At 45.0% G+C, this 18,553-nt stretch overlaps 1 protein-coding gene across 2 annotated transcripts in view; it reads right to left on the minus strand.

The window, feature by feature from the left end:
- The window catches only part of LOC139758484 (uncharacterized), a 74,792-nt gene extending 56,687 nt beyond the window's left edge, over positions 1-18,105 (minus strand). The window contains exons 1-2 of one of the 2 annotated variants that reach the window (XM_071679967.1): positions 17,841-18,105; positions 14,747-14,788 (exon numbers count right to left, since the gene is read on the minus strand). The gene's annotated coding sequence lies outside the window, so the exon portion shown is untranslated. The remainder of the gene's footprint in view (positions 1-14,746; positions 14,789-17,840) is intronic. The other variant, XM_071679968.1, reaches the window with a different exon arrangement.
- Between the last annotated feature and the right edge of the window lie 448 nt (positions 18,106-18,553).

Here is an 18,553-nt window from a genome sequence, read left to right on the forward strand (position 1 = left end):
ACAGGTAATTATAATAAGAGTCAGGACGACACAAAATCAACTCTTGCCTTTCAGGAAAATACAGAGTGGATGCTACAGACAAGCCTATGTTATAAGAAAGGGGGGAAGGAGGAGACCCCACAGAGGCCCTTAAAAGTGATATTTCTATGAGGTACAATTGGCCTAAGAAGTGATGTCACAGTCTTCGGCATGCCTCCTCCGAACAGTGGTGTCTAGCAACTATATCTTCAAGGGTCGCGTGCGGGTAGATGCCTAGCTAGTACTCAGTGTTGGGCTAGTGGCCAGTGGGCGGAAGGCATTAGAAAGAGGAAGTTATTATGACGAACTCCTGACCCGAATTGTTCGCTGCCTAAATTTTGTCGGGCATTCCCACTTATTTCTTTTCACAGGTAAAAGCTTCCAGATCAGCTGTTAAAGACATACATCCCAATTACATACTTGAAAGACAAAGGTGCGGGCAGAGAGAGAGAGAGAGAGAGAGAGAGAGAGAGAGAGAGAGAGAGAGAGAGAGAGAGAGAGAGAGAGAGAGGGGAAAAAACAACACAAGCCGATAACAATTACTTTCAGAGGTAGAACATGTTGCATATGGCTCATGTTGTTCAGAAGTTGTGTGGTTGTCATACTTTTATAAGAATATGAAAGGAGCTTGTTGCTCTATTATAATTATCACTGAATGATCCTTCATATAATTAGTCATCTGAAAATTATTCTCCCGCCTTAAGTCACCATCAATCGAGGTGATGAATATAGAAAATATTTGTCGAACATATTCGGTGATGAGACGTCATAAATGTCGTGAGTATGAAAATGACTTAAATTCATATTTCTTATTCGATCCATCAACATACGTAGTGCACACCTGTTCATTCTGACGTCTAATTATAACTCCGAAAATCATTCATGAGTGTCCCTTAGCTATAACCCAATGACATATTATTCGGTTTAAAAATGTAAATAAGAGAAAGATTAAACGCTGTGTTTTTACACTATTGGAATGAAGAACTTTTTCAGCATTCATTAATTAATTTCTATTACTATTTCACAAAACTGCGTTCCACCTCGGAAAAAAAATAAGATAAAGAATAAAGTCTGTCAGTTGCCAAATATCACTTTCTAGCTGAAAGTTTCCGAATATAGTGCCATCACTTCGTAAGCCAATTGTACCATCTCCATGTGACCATGCAAAGCGTTAGAAGACCACTGGAATGTGAGGCTGAAGGTTAGGTCATCAGCCAGCGGTGTCCATGGTGCAGTCAAGATGAGGATGTAGTGATGATGGCTTTTAACCTGACCTACGAAGATCAGGTCGAAGGCTAGTGGTGTTGACGTGTAGTGATGTGTTTGGTCAGACCAAGGTCGCTTTATCAAATGGGTTAAACGGACACTTGCCCAGGGCTCACCGCTAACAGGAGGGGCTCATTGTCAAAAAGGGCCCCCCACCAACTGAAGCCCACCTCACACCCAAGAGAAATGGAACAAGAAATCTGATTTATTCTCTACGCTCTTGTAATATCTTTGTCAACAGACACCAAACTAACAGGGTATCATATTTTCCACAACCCCAGTTTCATGTAAAAAGATATATCATACCTGTTGCTCAATAGAGAGTATATGTATTCCTTCCGGACTACAGAGTCATTGGATTTCCAGTCACAGCATCGAACTGTGTAACACTAGATGAATCGCGCCCACCGCCATGACAAAGCGGAGTGGAGTTGCGGAAGGAGAGACTGGAGCTGGAGGAAAGAATTGCTTAACCAGCGAAAATTTGCGGTTTTGTGGCACCTGCGCGTGGATCTCCTGCAGAAGGTGAAGGACACCTGGACCTGCTTAATGGACCTCCTCCTGTAGCTGTTGTTACGCAAGGTGGATCCTTCTGATGGACCTCCCTGCTCGCGAAGGTGACACACCTAGATCTGTCGATGGCCCTCCCTCCTGGGTCTGTTGTTACAGCAAGTGGGTCAGATGGAGTTTAACATTGTTGTAGAGCGGCCAAGTATCATGCTGGACTGAGGTGGCCTATATTGCTTATTGCAGAACTGCGGGAGTGACTGGGCCAAGTTAGGAGGTAGGTATGCCAGCACACAAAAACCACTATGACAACTACGAAATGCCGACTGTGTCGCGTCAGCCAAGGACGGACACGGCTTAACTAAGGACGTGTTTACTCGAAAATGTGTCAATGGTCAGAAGAGTTAACAGGCACAGGGCGGACGGACATACTCCTCTGAATGTAAACTATTCGGTACCGCCAGTAATGCATCTACTGATGCCAACTTTAGTGACTGGAATTTCAACACTCGAGCACTTTCCAGCGACGGACATCGATTCCATTAAAAATAAGAAGCGCTGCAAATCAGTTGTCAGACCTCTGCAAGCGTGATCTGGATATCAGCTTTAAGCAAGGAGCTTATTTTTCAATTCCAGTCATTCAGTTCCGTTCTTCTGGATCCGAGCAAAGACGACTGCAGCCTGGAGCACCATTTGTACAATGCCATACTTGACAAGGGATGTCCAGGTTACTTTTTCTAACGTAGAAATTGCTATGATCTACCTCACGTTGATGATCGGAAGTTCATTCTACTAAACGATCATCTTTAAATATCAAACTGATGAAAAAAGAATAACGAACCACTTTGACAAATCGGACATGACTAGATGGACATTATCCATACACTTGCCAGCCCAAAACACCCGCGAGGCATCACTGAAACAAACTCTACGCACATATAAATGAGCTACGTCCTGAACACGACGGGTGCTGATATAGAAATACGAACACGGAAATATAGACCAGGAGCCAAGATTTTTCGTTCGGTGGATGTAGTATGAGGCTGACGGCCTTAACTGACCTTGGCAGTTGATGGGTCTAAAGCTATATCAATCTCAGCAGCCTACAGGAGAACACTGTGAAGTTTGTGAGAGCTGAGAGTGTCGCACTGTGAGTGAAGGGTGTCGCACTGTGAGTGAAGGGTGTCGTACTGTGAGTGAAGGGTGTCGCACTGTGAGTGGAGTGTCGCACTGTGAGTGAAGGGTGTCGCACTGTGAGTGAAGGGTGTCGCACTGTGAGTGAAGGGTGTCGTACTGTGAGTGGTGTCGCACTGTGAGTGGAGTGTCGCACTGTGAGTGAAGGGTGTCGCACTGCGAGTGGAGAGTGTCGCATTGTGAGTGAAGGGTGTCGCACTGTGAGTGGAGAGTGTCGCACTGTGAGTGAAGGGTGTCGTACTGTGAGTGAAGAGTGTCGCACTGTGAGTGGAGGGTGTCTTACTGTGAGTGAAGGGTGTCGTACTGTGAGTGAAGGGTGTCGCACTGTGAGTGGAGTGTGTCGTCCTCAAGCCTTGTCTGGAGGATGTAATGACTTCTACCCTGAAACTTGACGTAGAAAGAAGGTGCATATATCAGAAACTCTTGCTCTCCTGGAACCCCAATCAGAAATAGAATTAGACACAAGCTAGAAGGAAGGGAGATGACGAGGATTTGAGAGTTTTGACAAATAATGAAAAATAAAAGGTTTAAGAAACGAAGGAAAAGGGGTTAATCATTGTCGTAAATACAGAAACATGATGAAAATTTATAGCAAGTGGATTGCGAAATTAGGAAACAGACGAATGTAACAAAAATATAAAGAAAAATCTGCAAATAGACAAAGACATTTGGAAAGCAAAGAATATAACCAGAGAATTTGGCTACAAAATTAACGCAATCGAAAGAATTGGAAAAGAAAACGGCCAGAGGTACTTCGACACGTGTGTGGCTGTAGAAAGCACCAGAAATGAAGGCCAAGTGGGTGCTCCCTGGGCCGTTACGTACCAGATTAGAATCTGTCACAGGGAAGAAATGACAGAGAACGGGAGTCACACCTGAGGGCGGAGGTAAAAGAGACACAGAGGATTAACTGGTGCAGAGATACAGGGGCCTGCAGCGCGATGTCTCCATGGTTGTTCAATTTGTTTAGGGATGGGGTTGTTAGGGAGGTGAATGCAAGAGTTTTGGAAAAAGGGGTAAGTATGCAGTCTGTTGTGGATGAGAGGGCTTGGGAAAGGGAGTCAGTTGTTCGCTGGCAGGCACCCGAAGCAGAGGAACCTAGTAATTTACTGAGTTAAATTATAGGGAGGGTAAAGAGAGTCAGAGGCAAAGCAGCCAAGGGAGATATGTGGCAGGTTTGGTGAGGTGAATAGTATATTCATGATCAATACAAAAAAAAAAAAAGGGCGATCAAGACGATTATACAAAGAAATGAAACTTAGACAGGTAGATAACAGTAAGGTGTTGATGGTTCTGGGACAGGATAAATATTTTCTTTTAATAATTGAGGAAAGGGTAGGGAATGAAGCCGTATAGATAAAAAAAAAAACCCTACTTGACGTTATTGACATAACAAACGCTATATCTGAAGTACAAGAATCACAGAAAATGGAGTAGCTATAGATGTAAGGGGCCGACCATTAAGGATCACTGTTAATATGAAGACGTGTAGTCGAGGGGTACTTGGCGAGGGTGTAGGGAACTGTTGACCGTCGAGAATTCCATGGGATGTTTGTCATGAGGAGATAGGTGAAACGAAGATCAAAAGAGAGATAAAGAATACAAGTAAAGTGAAACAAATGGAGGACAGAGACAACAGGCCAGAGAGCAGATTATCCCTACCATAGTGAAGCCAAGTATATAGAATAGTGCTCGAAGCAGGACTGAAAAAGAAACATATGCGAGTGTCAATGGAATGGTAAACAGTGGAAAGTACTGGGTTTATAAAGCAAACTGTGAAGGTCAAGCCAGATATTGAAGTGGTGGGCAAATGAAGCTTACGAAAGGGATCCAATCTCATCAAATCTCTCTAAATGAAGTCATGATCGTAAGGAAGGAAAGATAAGGCAAAGGATGAAAGGGACTTGACTCACTGGGTACGAGGAAACTGAGAGTGTCATGAAGTACTGGTGGAGGAACCATTAGCACAGACTGAGAAAGTAACAATGGGAGAGACAAACGTGCGTAGGAGTCGATGATTTACAAGCTTCTTAGGAATTTTAAATGAACCGGAACCTGGTAGCACTGGTTCGAATCCTTGCGGCGGCAGTCCGTCCGCATTCCTCCTAGTTGTTCATCTTCCCCTGAGGGATGGTCCATGAATTGGGTACCTGGCTTAAGCTAGGGTATATATATATATATATATATATATATATATATATATATATATATATATATATATATATATATATATATATATATATATTTTTTTTTTTTTTTTATTATACTTTGTCGCTGTCTCCCGCGTTTGCGAGGTAGCGCAAGGAAACAGACGAAAGAAATGGCCCAACCCCCCCCCCCCCCATACACATGTATATACATACGTCCACACACGCAAATATACATACCTACACAGCTTTCCATGGTTTACCCCAGACGCTTCACATGCCTTAATTCAATCCGCTGACAGCACGTCAACCCCGGTATACCACATCGCTCCAATTCACTCTATTCCTTGCCCTCCTTTCACCCTCCTGCATGTTCAGGCCCCGATCACACAAAATCTTTTTCACTCCATCTTTCCACCTCCAATTTGGTCTCCCTCTTCTCCTCGTTCCCTCCACCTCCGACACATATATCCTCTTGGTCAATCTTTCCTCACTCATTCTCTCCATGCCCAAACCACTTCAAAACACCCTCTTCTGCTCTCTCAACCACGCTCTTTTTATTTCCACACATCTCTCTTACCCTTACGTTACTCACTCGATCAAACCACCTCACACCACACATTGTCCTCAAACATCTCATTTCCAGCACATCCATCGTCCTGCGCACAACTCTATCCATAGCCCACGCCTCGCAACCATACAACATTGTTGGAACCACTATTCCTTCAAACATACCCATTTTTGCTTTCCGAGATAATGTTCTCGACTTCCACACATTCTTCAAGGCCCCCAGAATTTTCGCCCCCTCCCCCACCCTATGATCCACTTCCGCTTCCATGGTTCCATCCGCTGCCAGATCCACTCCCAGATATCTAAAACACTTCACTTCCTCCAGTTTTTCTCCATTCAAACTCACCACCCAATTGACTTGACCCTCAACCCTACTGTACCTAATAACCTTGCTCTTATTCACATTTACTCTTAACTTTCTTCTTCCACACACTTTACCAAACTCAGTCACCAGCTTCTGCAGTTTCTCACATGAATCAGCCACCAGCGCTGTATCATCAGCGAACAACAACTGACTCACTTCCCAAGCTCTCTCATCCCCAACAGACTTCATACTTGCCCCTCTTTCCAAAACTCTTGCATTTACCTCCCTAACAACCCCATCCATAAACAAATTAAACAACCATGGAGACATCACACACCCCTGCCGCAAAGCTACATTCACTGAGAACCAATCACTTTCCTCTCTTCCTACACGTACACATGCCTTACATCCTCGATAAAAACTTTTCACTGCTTCTAACAACTTTCCTCCCACACCATATATTCTTAATACCTTCCACAGAGCATCTCTATCAACTCTATCATATGCCTTCTCCAGATCCATAAATGCTACATACAAATCCATTTGCTTTTCTAAGTATTTCTCACATACATTCTTCAAAGCAAACACCTGATCCACACATCCTCTACCACTTCTGAAACCACACTGCTCTTCCCCAATCTGATGCTCTGTACATGCCTTCACCCTCTCAATCAATACCCTATATATATATATATATATATATATATATATATATATATATATATATATATATATATATATATATATATACATATATTTATTTTATCCCTGGGGATAGGGGAGAAAGAATACTTCCCACGTATTCTCTGCGTGTCGTAGAAGGCGACTAAAAGGGAAGGGAGCGGGAGCTGGAAATCCTCCCCTCTGTTTTTTTTTTTTTTTTTAATTTTCCAAAAGACGGTACAGAGAAGGGGGCCAGGTGAGGATGTTCCCTCAAAGGTCCAGTCCTCTGTTCTTAACGCTACCTTGCTAACGCGGGAAATGGCGAATAGTATGAAATATATATATATATATATATATATATATATATATATATATATATATATATATATATATATATATATATATATATATATATATATATACATGGTTTTAAGTGTCTGAAAACAAGAGCGTTTAGAGCGTATGGAAACAGAGTGAGGGTAACTTACATTCTTCACCGAGGAGGTGTGGAGACAGACAGACCTTTATTTGGTCTACGGAAAACCTTTGCTGTATCGATATGTCACTGAGGACACTGGGGTCTGAGAGGGGCTGATACACCATAGATAGTAAATCTTATATCTACGTCACCTAACGTCGTGAAAATCGTAAAAGTCATATATGATATACCAACTGGAATTTGTTATCATGTAGTGTTTGGATCTGGCCATATGGTTAGCGAGAGTACGAAAAGATCAGAGAGGAAAGTTGATGAAAAAAGGAGACACTGATGTGGAAACTACATAACGGTAGAGGAAAAATTTTTTTTAGATTGTATACCGAGAAATGGAATTCCATAATCAGAATACGAAGCCCATAATGTCTAGGTTAAACCTATGACAGTGAGTAGAAGAAGGTGGTTGCAAAAATATCTGGTTTAACAAAAGATGACAAAATGAAAAAGAACTTAGAAATGTGTTGCGATGAAGATACAGACCACACAACAGTCGAACAGTATCTGAAAGGTATAAGAGAACGAGGAATGAACACAACAAAATCATACGAGAGAAATGTTGTGGACACGGCAGGTGATGGTCCAAAGTAGACTGTATGCTACTGAGAAGCTAATTAAGCTGAGGAGTTTTGTTGGGAAGCGTTGTTCAAGACGACGAGACAATGTACATGGAGCTATTAAGGAAGAGACTTCCTCCGTGGCTGCTAGAATATCTTAGTGGAAGAGACCAGAGGGCGGACGTCAGAAGAACCTTTCCTAACTTGAGTTACCAGTGAGGTAACTCAGGGCGAGGTGTTAGGGCCGTTCTTATTATCATGAGTCTGTGTTCACGACTCATTAGACTCGACTATGAATGTGTTCTGCGGATGACGATAAAGTCACGAGGGAAGTCACGAATGATGAGGATTACATCAACTTATGAAGGGAATTCGAGAGCCCCCAGAGCTGTACAGATACGTAGTTGATGATGAAGGCCAAACATATTTAACGTAATGACGACGAGACATAGATGTGACGCGACTGTAATCTATCAGCAAATACACCACAAAGTTACAGAAATAAATGATCACAAGCAGGCCTTTACACTGTAACAGTGGTGCTCTCTCTCTCTCTCTCTCTCTCTCTCTCTCTCTCTCTCTCTCTCTCTCTCTCTCTCTCTCACACACACACACACACACACACACACACACTTGTGTAAAACTCCCTAAAGTGGTACATTCTGTGAATCGAGCCTGACATAGGAGGCCTCTAGCACGGCCCCTAGACCCCAGGCAAGTAACGCTGCCCCCGGACCCCCAGGCATGTATCGTGCCCCCGGACCCCAGGCATGTATCGTGCCCCCGGACCCCCAGGCATGTATCGTGCCCCCGGACCCCAGACATGTATCGTGCCCCCGGGCCCCAGGCATGTATCGTGCCCCCGGACCCCAGGCATGTATCGTGCCCTCGGACCCCCAGGCATGTATCGTACCCCCGGACCCCCAGGCATGTATCGTGCCCCTGGACCCCAAGCATGTATCGTGCCCCCGGACCCCCAGGCATGTATCGTGCCCCTGGACCCCAAGCATGTATCGTGCCCCCGGACCCCCAGACATGTATCGTGCCCCTGGACCCCAAGCATGTATCGTGCCCCCGGACCCCCAGGCATGTATCGTGCCCCTGGACCCCCAGGCATGTATCGTGCCCCCTCGGACCCCAGGCATGTATCGTGCCCCTGGAACCCAAGCATGTATCGTGCCCCTGGACCCCAGGCATGCAACGTGCCCCTGGAACCCAGGCATGTATCGTGCCCCTGGACCCCAAGCATGTATCGTGCCCCTGGACCCCAGGCATGTATCGTGCCCCCGAACCCCAGGCATGTATCGTGCCCCCGGACCCCAGGCATGTATCGTGCCCCCGGACCCCAGGCATGTATCGTGCCCCCGGACCCCAGGCATGTATCGTGCCCTCGGACCCCCAGGCATGTATCGTGCCCTCGGACCCCCAGGCATGTATCGTGCCCCCGGACCCCCAGGCATGTATCGTGCCCCCGGACCCCCAGGCATGTATCGTGCCCCCGGGCCCCAGGCATGTATCGTGCCCCCGGACCCCAGGCATGTATCGTGCCCCCGGACCCCAGGCATGTATCGTGCCCCTGGACCCCAGGCATGTATCGTGCCCCTGGACCCCCAAGCATGCAACGTGCCCCTGGACCCCAGGCATGTATCGTGCCCCTGGACCCCAGGCATGTATCGTGCCCCTGGACCCCAGGCATGTATCGTGCCCCTGGACCCCAGGCATGTATCATGCCCCTGGACCCCAGGCATGCAACGTGCCCCTGGACCCCAAGCAAGTATCGTGCCCCTGGACCCCAGGCATGTATCGTGCCCCTGGACCCCAGGCATGTATCGTGCCCCTGGACCCCAGGCATGCAACGTGCCCCTGGACCCCAGGCATGTATCGTGCCCCTGGACCCCAGGCATGCAACGTGCCCCTGGACCCCAGGCATGTATCGTGCCCCTGGACCCCAGGCATGTATCGTGCCCTCGGACCCCAGGCAAGTATCGTGCCCCTGGACCCCAGGCATGTATCGTGCCCCTGGACCCCAGGCATGTATCGTGCCCCTGGACCCCAGGCATGTATCGTGCCCCTGGACCCCAGGCATGCAACGTGCCCCTGGACCCCAGGCAAGTATCGTGCCCCTGGACCCCAGGCATGTATCGTGCCCCTGGACCCCAGGCATGTATCGTGCCCCTGGACCCCCAAACATGCAACGTGCCCCTGGACCCCAGGCATGTATCGTGCCCCTGGACCCCAGGCATGCAACGTGCCCCTGGACCCCAGGCATGTATCGTGCCCCTGGACCCCAGGAATGTATCGTGCCCCCGGACCCCCAGGCATGTATCGTACCCCTGGACCCCAAGCATGTATCGTGCCCCTGGACCCCCAGGCATGTATCGTGCCCCCGGACCCCCAGGCATGTATCGTGCCCCCGGACCCCCAGGCATGTATCGTGCCCCTGGAACCCAAGCATGAAGAGCTGCCCCGGATCTCAAGCACACATCGTGGCCCCCGGACCCCAGGGCTTCTCACAGTAAAACAGGTTCTGGCGTCGGGAACATGTTCAGGCCGACAGTAAAAAACGAATAAGCGCACACACTAAACTCCGTACGGCTCTACGCTGGCTGTTCTGCTCAAAATAAGTTGTCTCTACCCGCTGGAGCTGCAGAGGAGGAGGCGATAAAAGTAAGTTATACCGCACGTCAAGGATACACATCGTACACTTATGTCTGTACCATAAATAATGGGGCGTACGATACTCCAAGTGACAACATACTTGATCGTATGTAGGAATACATGTGAGGGTATACAATATTGCAGAACTGTTGTGTCTAACAATACTCAAGCAATGACGCTAAAGTGCTACACGTATATCATGGACTGGCGAAGGCAGACTTAAGCATATACAGATGTTTACACCGAGAGAAACGACAGATCAGGTATGAATGTAGGGACACTGGTGGTCATCGTACCTCAGGCAGGTGGAGAGGAGGGTCACTGTCCTATGTTTTTGATGGTCGTCACACACTGTGAAGTGACGTGGTGGTCGTCACACACCGTGGGTTGACGTGGTGGTCGTCAGACACTTTGCTGACGTGGTGGTCGTCACACACCGTGAGTTGACGTAGTGATGTCTCATCACACGGTGTGTTAACGTGGTGGTCGTCAAAAGCTACATTGAGCAAGGGGGGCGACACCAGTGTTGACGTGGTGGTCATCATACACCATAAGCTGACGTGGTGGTCGTCACAGTGTAGTGTTGATCACATGGCGGTCGTCACACATTGTATGGATGTGGGCATATGGGTGACGGGTGTGTTGACGTATAGGAAAAAATGAAAAAAAAAGGTTTACGAGTTATATATATATATATATATATATATATATATATATATATATATATATATATATATATATATATATATATATATATCATCCAAACCTGCTGCCTTGCCGGCTTTCATCTTCCGCAAAGCTTTTACTACCTCTTCTCTGTTTACCAACTCATTTTCCCTAACCCTCGCACCCTTAAAAAAGGGGGTGACTGTATTGTTGACTGGTTGGTAAGGTTATTTAATGTATGTATGACTCATGGTGAGGTGCCTGAGGATTGGCGGAATGCGTGCATAGTGCCACTGTACAAAGGCAAAGGGGATAAGAGTGAGTGCTCAAATTACAGAGGTATAAGTTTGTTGAGTATTCCTGGCAAATTATATGGGAGGGTATTGATTGAGAGGGTGAAGGCATGTACAGAGCATCAGATTGGGGAAGAGCAGTGTGGTTTCAGAAGTGGTAGAGGATGTGTGGATCAGGTGTTTGCTTTGAAGAAAGTATGTGAGAAATACTTAGAAAAGCTAATGGATTTGTATGTAGCATTTATGGATCTGGAGAAGGCATGTGATAGAGTTGATAGAGATGCTCTGTGGAAGGTATTAAGAATATATGGTGTGGGAGGCAAGTTGTTAGAAGCAGTGAAAAGTTTTTATCGAGGATGTAAGGCATGTGTACGTGTAGGAAGAGAGGAAAGTGATTGGTTCTCAGTGAATGTAGGTTTGCGGCAGGGGTGTGTGATGTCTCCATGGTTGTTTAATTTGTTTATGGATGGGGTTGTTAGGGAGGTGAATGCAAGAGTTTTGGAAAGAGGGGCAAGTATGAAGTCTGTTGGGGATGAGAGAGCTTGGGAAGTGAGTCAGTTGTTGTTCGCTGATGATACAGCGCTGGTGGCTGATTCATGTGAGAAACTGCAGAAGCTGGTGACTGAGTTTGGTAAAGTGTGTGAAAGAAGAAAGTTAAGAGTAAATGTGAATAAGAGCAAGGTTATTAGGTACAGTAGGGTTGAGGGTCAAGTCAACTGGGAGGTGAGTTTGAATGGAGAAAAACTGGAGGAAGTGAAGTGTTTTAGATATCTGGGAGTGGATCTGGCAGCGGATAGAAACATGGAAGCGGAAGTGGATCATAGGGTGGGGGAGGGGGCGAAAATTCTGGGAGCCTTGAAGAATGTGTGGAAGTCGAGAACATTATCTCGGAAAGCAAAAATGGGTATGTTTGAAGGAATAGTGGTTCCAACAATGTTGTATGGTTGCGAGGCGTGGACTATGGATAGAGTTGTGCGCAGGAGGATGGATGTGCTGGAAATGAGATGTTTGAGGACAATGTGTTTCATGTGAGGTGGTTTGATCGAGTAAGTAACGTAAGGGTAAGAGAGATGTGTGGAAATAAAAAGAGCGTGGTTGAGAGAGCAGAAGAGGGTGTTTTCGAAATGGTTTGGTCACATGGAGAGAATGAGTGAGGAAAGATTGACCAAGAGGATATATGTGTCGGAGGTGGAGGGAACGAGGAGAAGAGGGAGACCAAATTGGAGGTGGAAAGATGGAGTGAAAAAGATTTTGTGTGATCGGGGCCTGAACATGCAGGAGGGTGAAGGGAGGGCAAAGAATAGAGTGAATTGGAGCGATGTGGTATACCGGGGTTGACGTGCTGTCAGTGGATTGAATCAGGGCATGTGAAGCGTCTGGGGTAAACCATGGAAAGCTGTGTAGGTATGTATATTTGCGTGTGTGGACGTATGTATATACATGTGTATGGGGGGGGGGGTTGGGCCATTTCTTTCGTCTGTTTCCTTGCGCTACCTCGCAAACGCGGGAGACAGCGACAAAGTATAATAAAAAAAAAAAAAAATATATATATATATATATATATATATATATATATATATATATATATATATATATATATAAATATATATATATATATATATATATATATATATAAATATATATATATATATATATATATATATATATATATTGCACATACGTTTTCCGCTTCAGCGAGGTAGAACCAGGAGCAGACAAATGGCCTAATTTGCTGACAGCAACTCTCTAGTTGTCAAGTAAAGACCACTGAAACCAGGGCTACCAACCACAGCGAAGCCCTACAGATCTGGTTCAACCCAGTGAGAGCACGTCGCCCCCTTCCCCTCCCTCTTCTCCATATAACGCATCTGTTATTCCTGTCTTCTACATCTGTATGACACTTATTATCTCCTCTCCATCCTTCCATCTCCCCCGCCCCTTTGGTCCTTCTACTAAGGAACCATAGATAATCTAAGGTAATGTCTCATCGTTCTTCCCCTCATTACATTTGAACCATATCAGCACACCCTGGTTGGTCTTTTCAGTGAAACTGCGCCCACTGCTACCTCTCTCTCTCTCTCTCAACCTACTTCAACACGCACCACATATTCTCATTCAAATCCAGCCTCCTCCTCCTCCTGGTCGCGACCAGCTTCAAACATAGCCGTCTGGGCCCCTTAAAGATAATGATCTCTCCTGCCATATATGCTCTTTTAAGCAACCAGGATCTGAGCTTCCTCTCCCACCTTGTGATTCACTTCAGCCATCGTAATTCCATCTGCTATCACGTCCACTCCCAGCTATCTTAACCAGACCACTTCCTCCAGGTCCTCCCGGTATAAATTTACACTCAGACCATACAGTCTCACCTCCTTTGCTACATCTCATTATCTTTTGCTCCCATTTACACTCAACTTTCTATTTCCACACACTCACAAAGTCTGTCACCAGCCTCTGGGATTTCGTTTTGGTGTCTGCCACCAGAGACGTGTCATCTGCAAACAGCACCTGGTTCACTACCATTGGTCACCCACCCTCTCCCTACACACTATAAGCGGGGTTCAAACGTTTAACATTCACCTCCCTCAACATTCCGTCTATGGGTAAATCTAACAGCCATGGTTACATCACTCATCCTAGATGCTGAGCCACCTTTACTGGGAACATCTCTCTCTCTCTCTCTCTCTCTCTCTCTCTCTCTCTCTCTCTCTCTCTCTCTCTCTCTCTCTCTCCTGCCTTCCTAATCGTGCACGTGTTTTAATCCACTAATAAAAACTCTGGCCTGTATTTAATAACTTTATCTATTCTATATGTTACCAGCAGCTTCTACAGCGGGTTTGTCAACCTTATCATACGCTATCTGAAGATCCGTGAATACCCCATACAAATCCCTCTTTTCTTTAAGGATTTCTGAAACAAATTCTTCAAAGAAAACACTTCTACCTCCCCTGAAGCCACTTTACTCCTAAACATTTATATTTTCCTGGATGGCACCATCCTCTCCATCACCGTTTTCCCATACAACTAACCAGGTATAATCAACAGATTCATACCTGTGAGGCTCACAAAGTTTCTGTATCCTCGTGAAAGAATGTATGTATATGTATCTTGAATGTTACTTTCCGTTCCCTTTGCCTTTACACAAGGGCACTATTCAGACATCGTGTCAGCGCTCAGACCGCTCAACTTGAGCCATACAAGCGTCGAACAGTTAAACTGACGAATCAACATCTTGGGAAACTATAAAAGAGGTACCGGGATCTAATATATATATATATATATATATATATATATATATATATATATATATATATATATATATATATGTGTGTGTGTGTGTGTGTGTGTGTGTGTGTGTGTGTGTGTGTGTGTGTGTTTCCCCTTTCGAACATAAAATACAGCTGACTGACCTGTGTCACCTCTGGGGTGTGGTGGGGTTAGGCAGGCGAGACCTGGAAGTAATGAGAGATTTATGAGTGACTGACTGGAGAGTGAGTGTGTGGTCCCCGAAGCCCACCTTCTCCCCCTAATTAACTGTACCCCTCATGCCATTAGGCAAGTTCCTAACACCAGTAATGACGGAGGAACTGTACACCCTAAGAAAGGAAAGAAAATCGCAGGTATAATTAAGTCCAGGGTTAGGGAATGAAGCATTGAATATATATATATATATATATATATATATATATATATATATATATATATATATATATATATATATATATATATATCTTTTTTCTTTCATACTATTCGCCATTTCCCGCCTCAGCGAGGTAGCTTTAAGAACAGAGGACTGGGCCTTTGAGGGAATACCCTCACCTGGCCCAATTCTCTGTTCCTTCTTTTGGAAAATTGAAAAAAAAACGAGAGGGGAGGATTTCCAGCCCCCCGCTCCCTCCCCTTTTAGTCGCCTTCTACGACACGCAGGGAATACGTGGGAAGTATTCTTTCTCCCCTATCCCCAGGGAATATATATATATATATATATATATATATATATATATATATATATATATATATATATATATATATATATATATATATATATGAGACGTCATATTGCAGCTTTCCTGACGTACTGTTGTGTTAGTGTACAGATACAGGTGTTATGGCGTGCAGTTACAGGTGTTACGGCGTGTAGTAACAGATGTTACAGTGTACAGTTACAGGAAGTGATACAGACAGAGATGCAGGAGTGCTTGCTCTTGGGGGTAGCGGCAACGAGAGAATGGCTGAGGGTAGTGGCGGGAGGAAGACAGTGGCTGGGGGTAGTGGTTGGAGAAAGACAGAGGCTGAGGGTATTGGCGGGAATAAGACAGTGGTTGAGGGTAGTGGCGGGAGGTGGACGATGGCTGTGGGTAGTGGCCTTTACTGAGGCAAGACAGGTATTGTTCATCATCAAGATCAACCGCATCATTGATCATCTGCCACGTCACCATTATTGATCCACCATGATCATCACCAGCACCACTGATCACGATCGCCATCAGTGACCACGGTCACCATCATCAATAGCATCACTGATCATCACTAACGGCATCATTGATCCGCTTCTTCATCAACGGCATCATTGATCATATTTCCGATTAACTCAACAATCTCAATGATACCGTGACAGACGAAGTGAAATAGATGGTAGTATCTCTCTCTTCATCAAGGCTTATATTAATCCTGTGCTGAAAAATGATTAACTGGTGATGAAATCGACTCCATTCTTGTACAAGGTAAAGATTAATTTGGGATTAGTTTATAAGCCCCCAGCATAGATACTAGAGGTAGACGAAGGACTTTATAATCAGTAAGCAGAAATCCGTAATGAACAATATTCGATTTTAATATATATATATATATATATATATATATATATATATATATATATATATATATATATATATATATATACATGTTGATAAACACCGCTGGTGATGGCGGTGCCATTAATTGTGACATGGTGATGTCAATGGCAATTATTAATTTTCATATATATATATATATATATATATATATATATATATATATATATATATATATATATATATATATATATAAAGATGATTCTGAAGGTGATAGTAAAGAGCTGTATCATCAAAGGTTCAGTCAATCCAAAATGTAAATGATCAGTTTAAACAAAAAAGCATTAAAACCTCTGGAGCGATGGACCATCCAACATTGATATGTACACACAACAAATATATTCTTTCCAGTTGGGACCGTCTTACAGGTCAATCATACATTACAGAGATGAGTATGTAAACAGGTACATATGATGCTTAGGGATGTGTCTAACAGTTACCAGCTTACATATAATGATGGATCCTTGCGGGCCAGACCGGCTGACTCAGTCTGTGGCGCCATCCACTCCCACCAAGAATAATGTGGTTAATGATCCACCTCTATCCACTGAAGTACATTATGCGTTACATAGCTCCCACCTCTCTCTATACTCCTCTCTTCACACCATGCAAGAACCCGTCCCCTCCACTATTCACTCCCTGCAGCCTGATCATGATATCCAGTTGGTCATCTATCGTCATAACCATGTTAAAAGCCTTGTTGAAAATATGCCTGTTTACTGCTAAACCTTCTCACCACACTTGGTCGAACTTGACCCAATAGAACTCACCGTCCCAGCTCGTGAGGTGAGGTGCAAACCCTAAGGAGAGATGCTGAAGACCTGGTCGATGTAACCTTAAAAATACTGACGAGTTTCGGCCCAAAATACACTAAAAACACTAGTAAAGAAAACATGGCGATCGCACAGACAGTGTGATGTTGTCACGTGCAAATTACAGAACACTATAACCCCTGAACATCCAAGTGTCGGCTCTGCTCTGCACCTGACTCACACACACACACACACACACCACACCCACACACACACACACACACACACACTTGCACATTGTACTGACCACAGATCAGTGAATCCAGGCATTCGGGCCTGAGGTACTGAGAGCTTTGTCCTCACCTCATTGTACTGATGATCTAGAGAATATTCTATATAGTTTGCTATAACCTTTACTATACCCTACATCATGTAACTGTCAAAAGCACATCATATCCAGTGAATCATATGCTTTTTTGGTATAATTTGAACCCTCTCTGCACCACTGCCGATTCAGATGCAACCTGTGTACTGTAGGTCTCATCAGTGACGCACTCTGACCCTGTATTAATATCACCGTCAGTATCTACGTATATCGTCAGTCTTATGCATGAACGCACCCTGATTATACATATACATCCAGTATTACACAATGTATTATACTAATGCCATTTACGAAGTCCTCCACTTTCCCAAAGCCGGGACCTCTGCGTCCCTGTGCCCACCTGCATGTCAATGGACAGTATCCACACAGCTCACCTCCACATACCCAGTGGAGCTACGCTACCTTCAACCACACTGCCACAGAGGCGTTCCCCCTCTCGAATACCGACTAGGAACAACTGAAAAATAGTCAACGCGGAAGTCAAGAAGTTATAAACAATCGAAGGTACACTCACCCGAGAGATGTGAGGCCGTGATCCAGCACAATGTTAGTAGGGCCTGCAACACAATCTCACTCTGCATTTACCGGCGTTTTCTGCACGCTTTCTTATAACCTGTACTACAAGAAATGTGGAGAAATATGTTTTGGGGTCACAGGTTTATCCTTCGTCAATAACAGAACTCCAATGATCACGTCACTGAGGGTAAACACCGTAAAACTGAACTGTAGTTAAGTCGCACGTTACAGTGAACGGCTCTCGGGATGAGCGCAGCCAACAACACCCTCACCACTGCTCCAACACTACTGAGCGGCAGAGCAGCCCACCTCCAGTAGGCCGGTGTGGTCACAGTTGCCCAACGCGAAATTACTGATGCTAAATCGTGCTGAGGAGGAACACCGGCCACAGTAACATAACGACATTGTCAACACGTGACGAAGGTGATAAAGATATTGTGGTTAGTGAATGCATTTTGATGTTTGACGGCCTTAATGACCCTGGCAGTTGTTAAGCCTGAAGCTCAAACAATCGGTCAGCCACTGGGGAGGAGTTGCGTGCGAAAAACACCACTGTGAGCCAACACCGCAGTGGCTGTTGTGTTTCCCTCCGCAGGCCCAGGATGTTGTCTTCCCTATCTGCCTTACATGCACGTGTGTTGCTGGAACTCAACATACAAACATGAATTATCGCACACAACACTTAATGATACACACGTAATCACAAAGCTC

Source organism: Panulirus ornatus, chromosome 30 (assembly GCF_036320965.1).
Source record: "Panulirus ornatus isolate Po-2019 chromosome 30, ASM3632096v1, whole genome shotgun sequence".
Taxonomy (NCBI): Eukaryota; Metazoa; Arthropoda; class Malacostraca; order Decapoda; family Palinuridae; genus Panulirus; species Panulirus ornatus.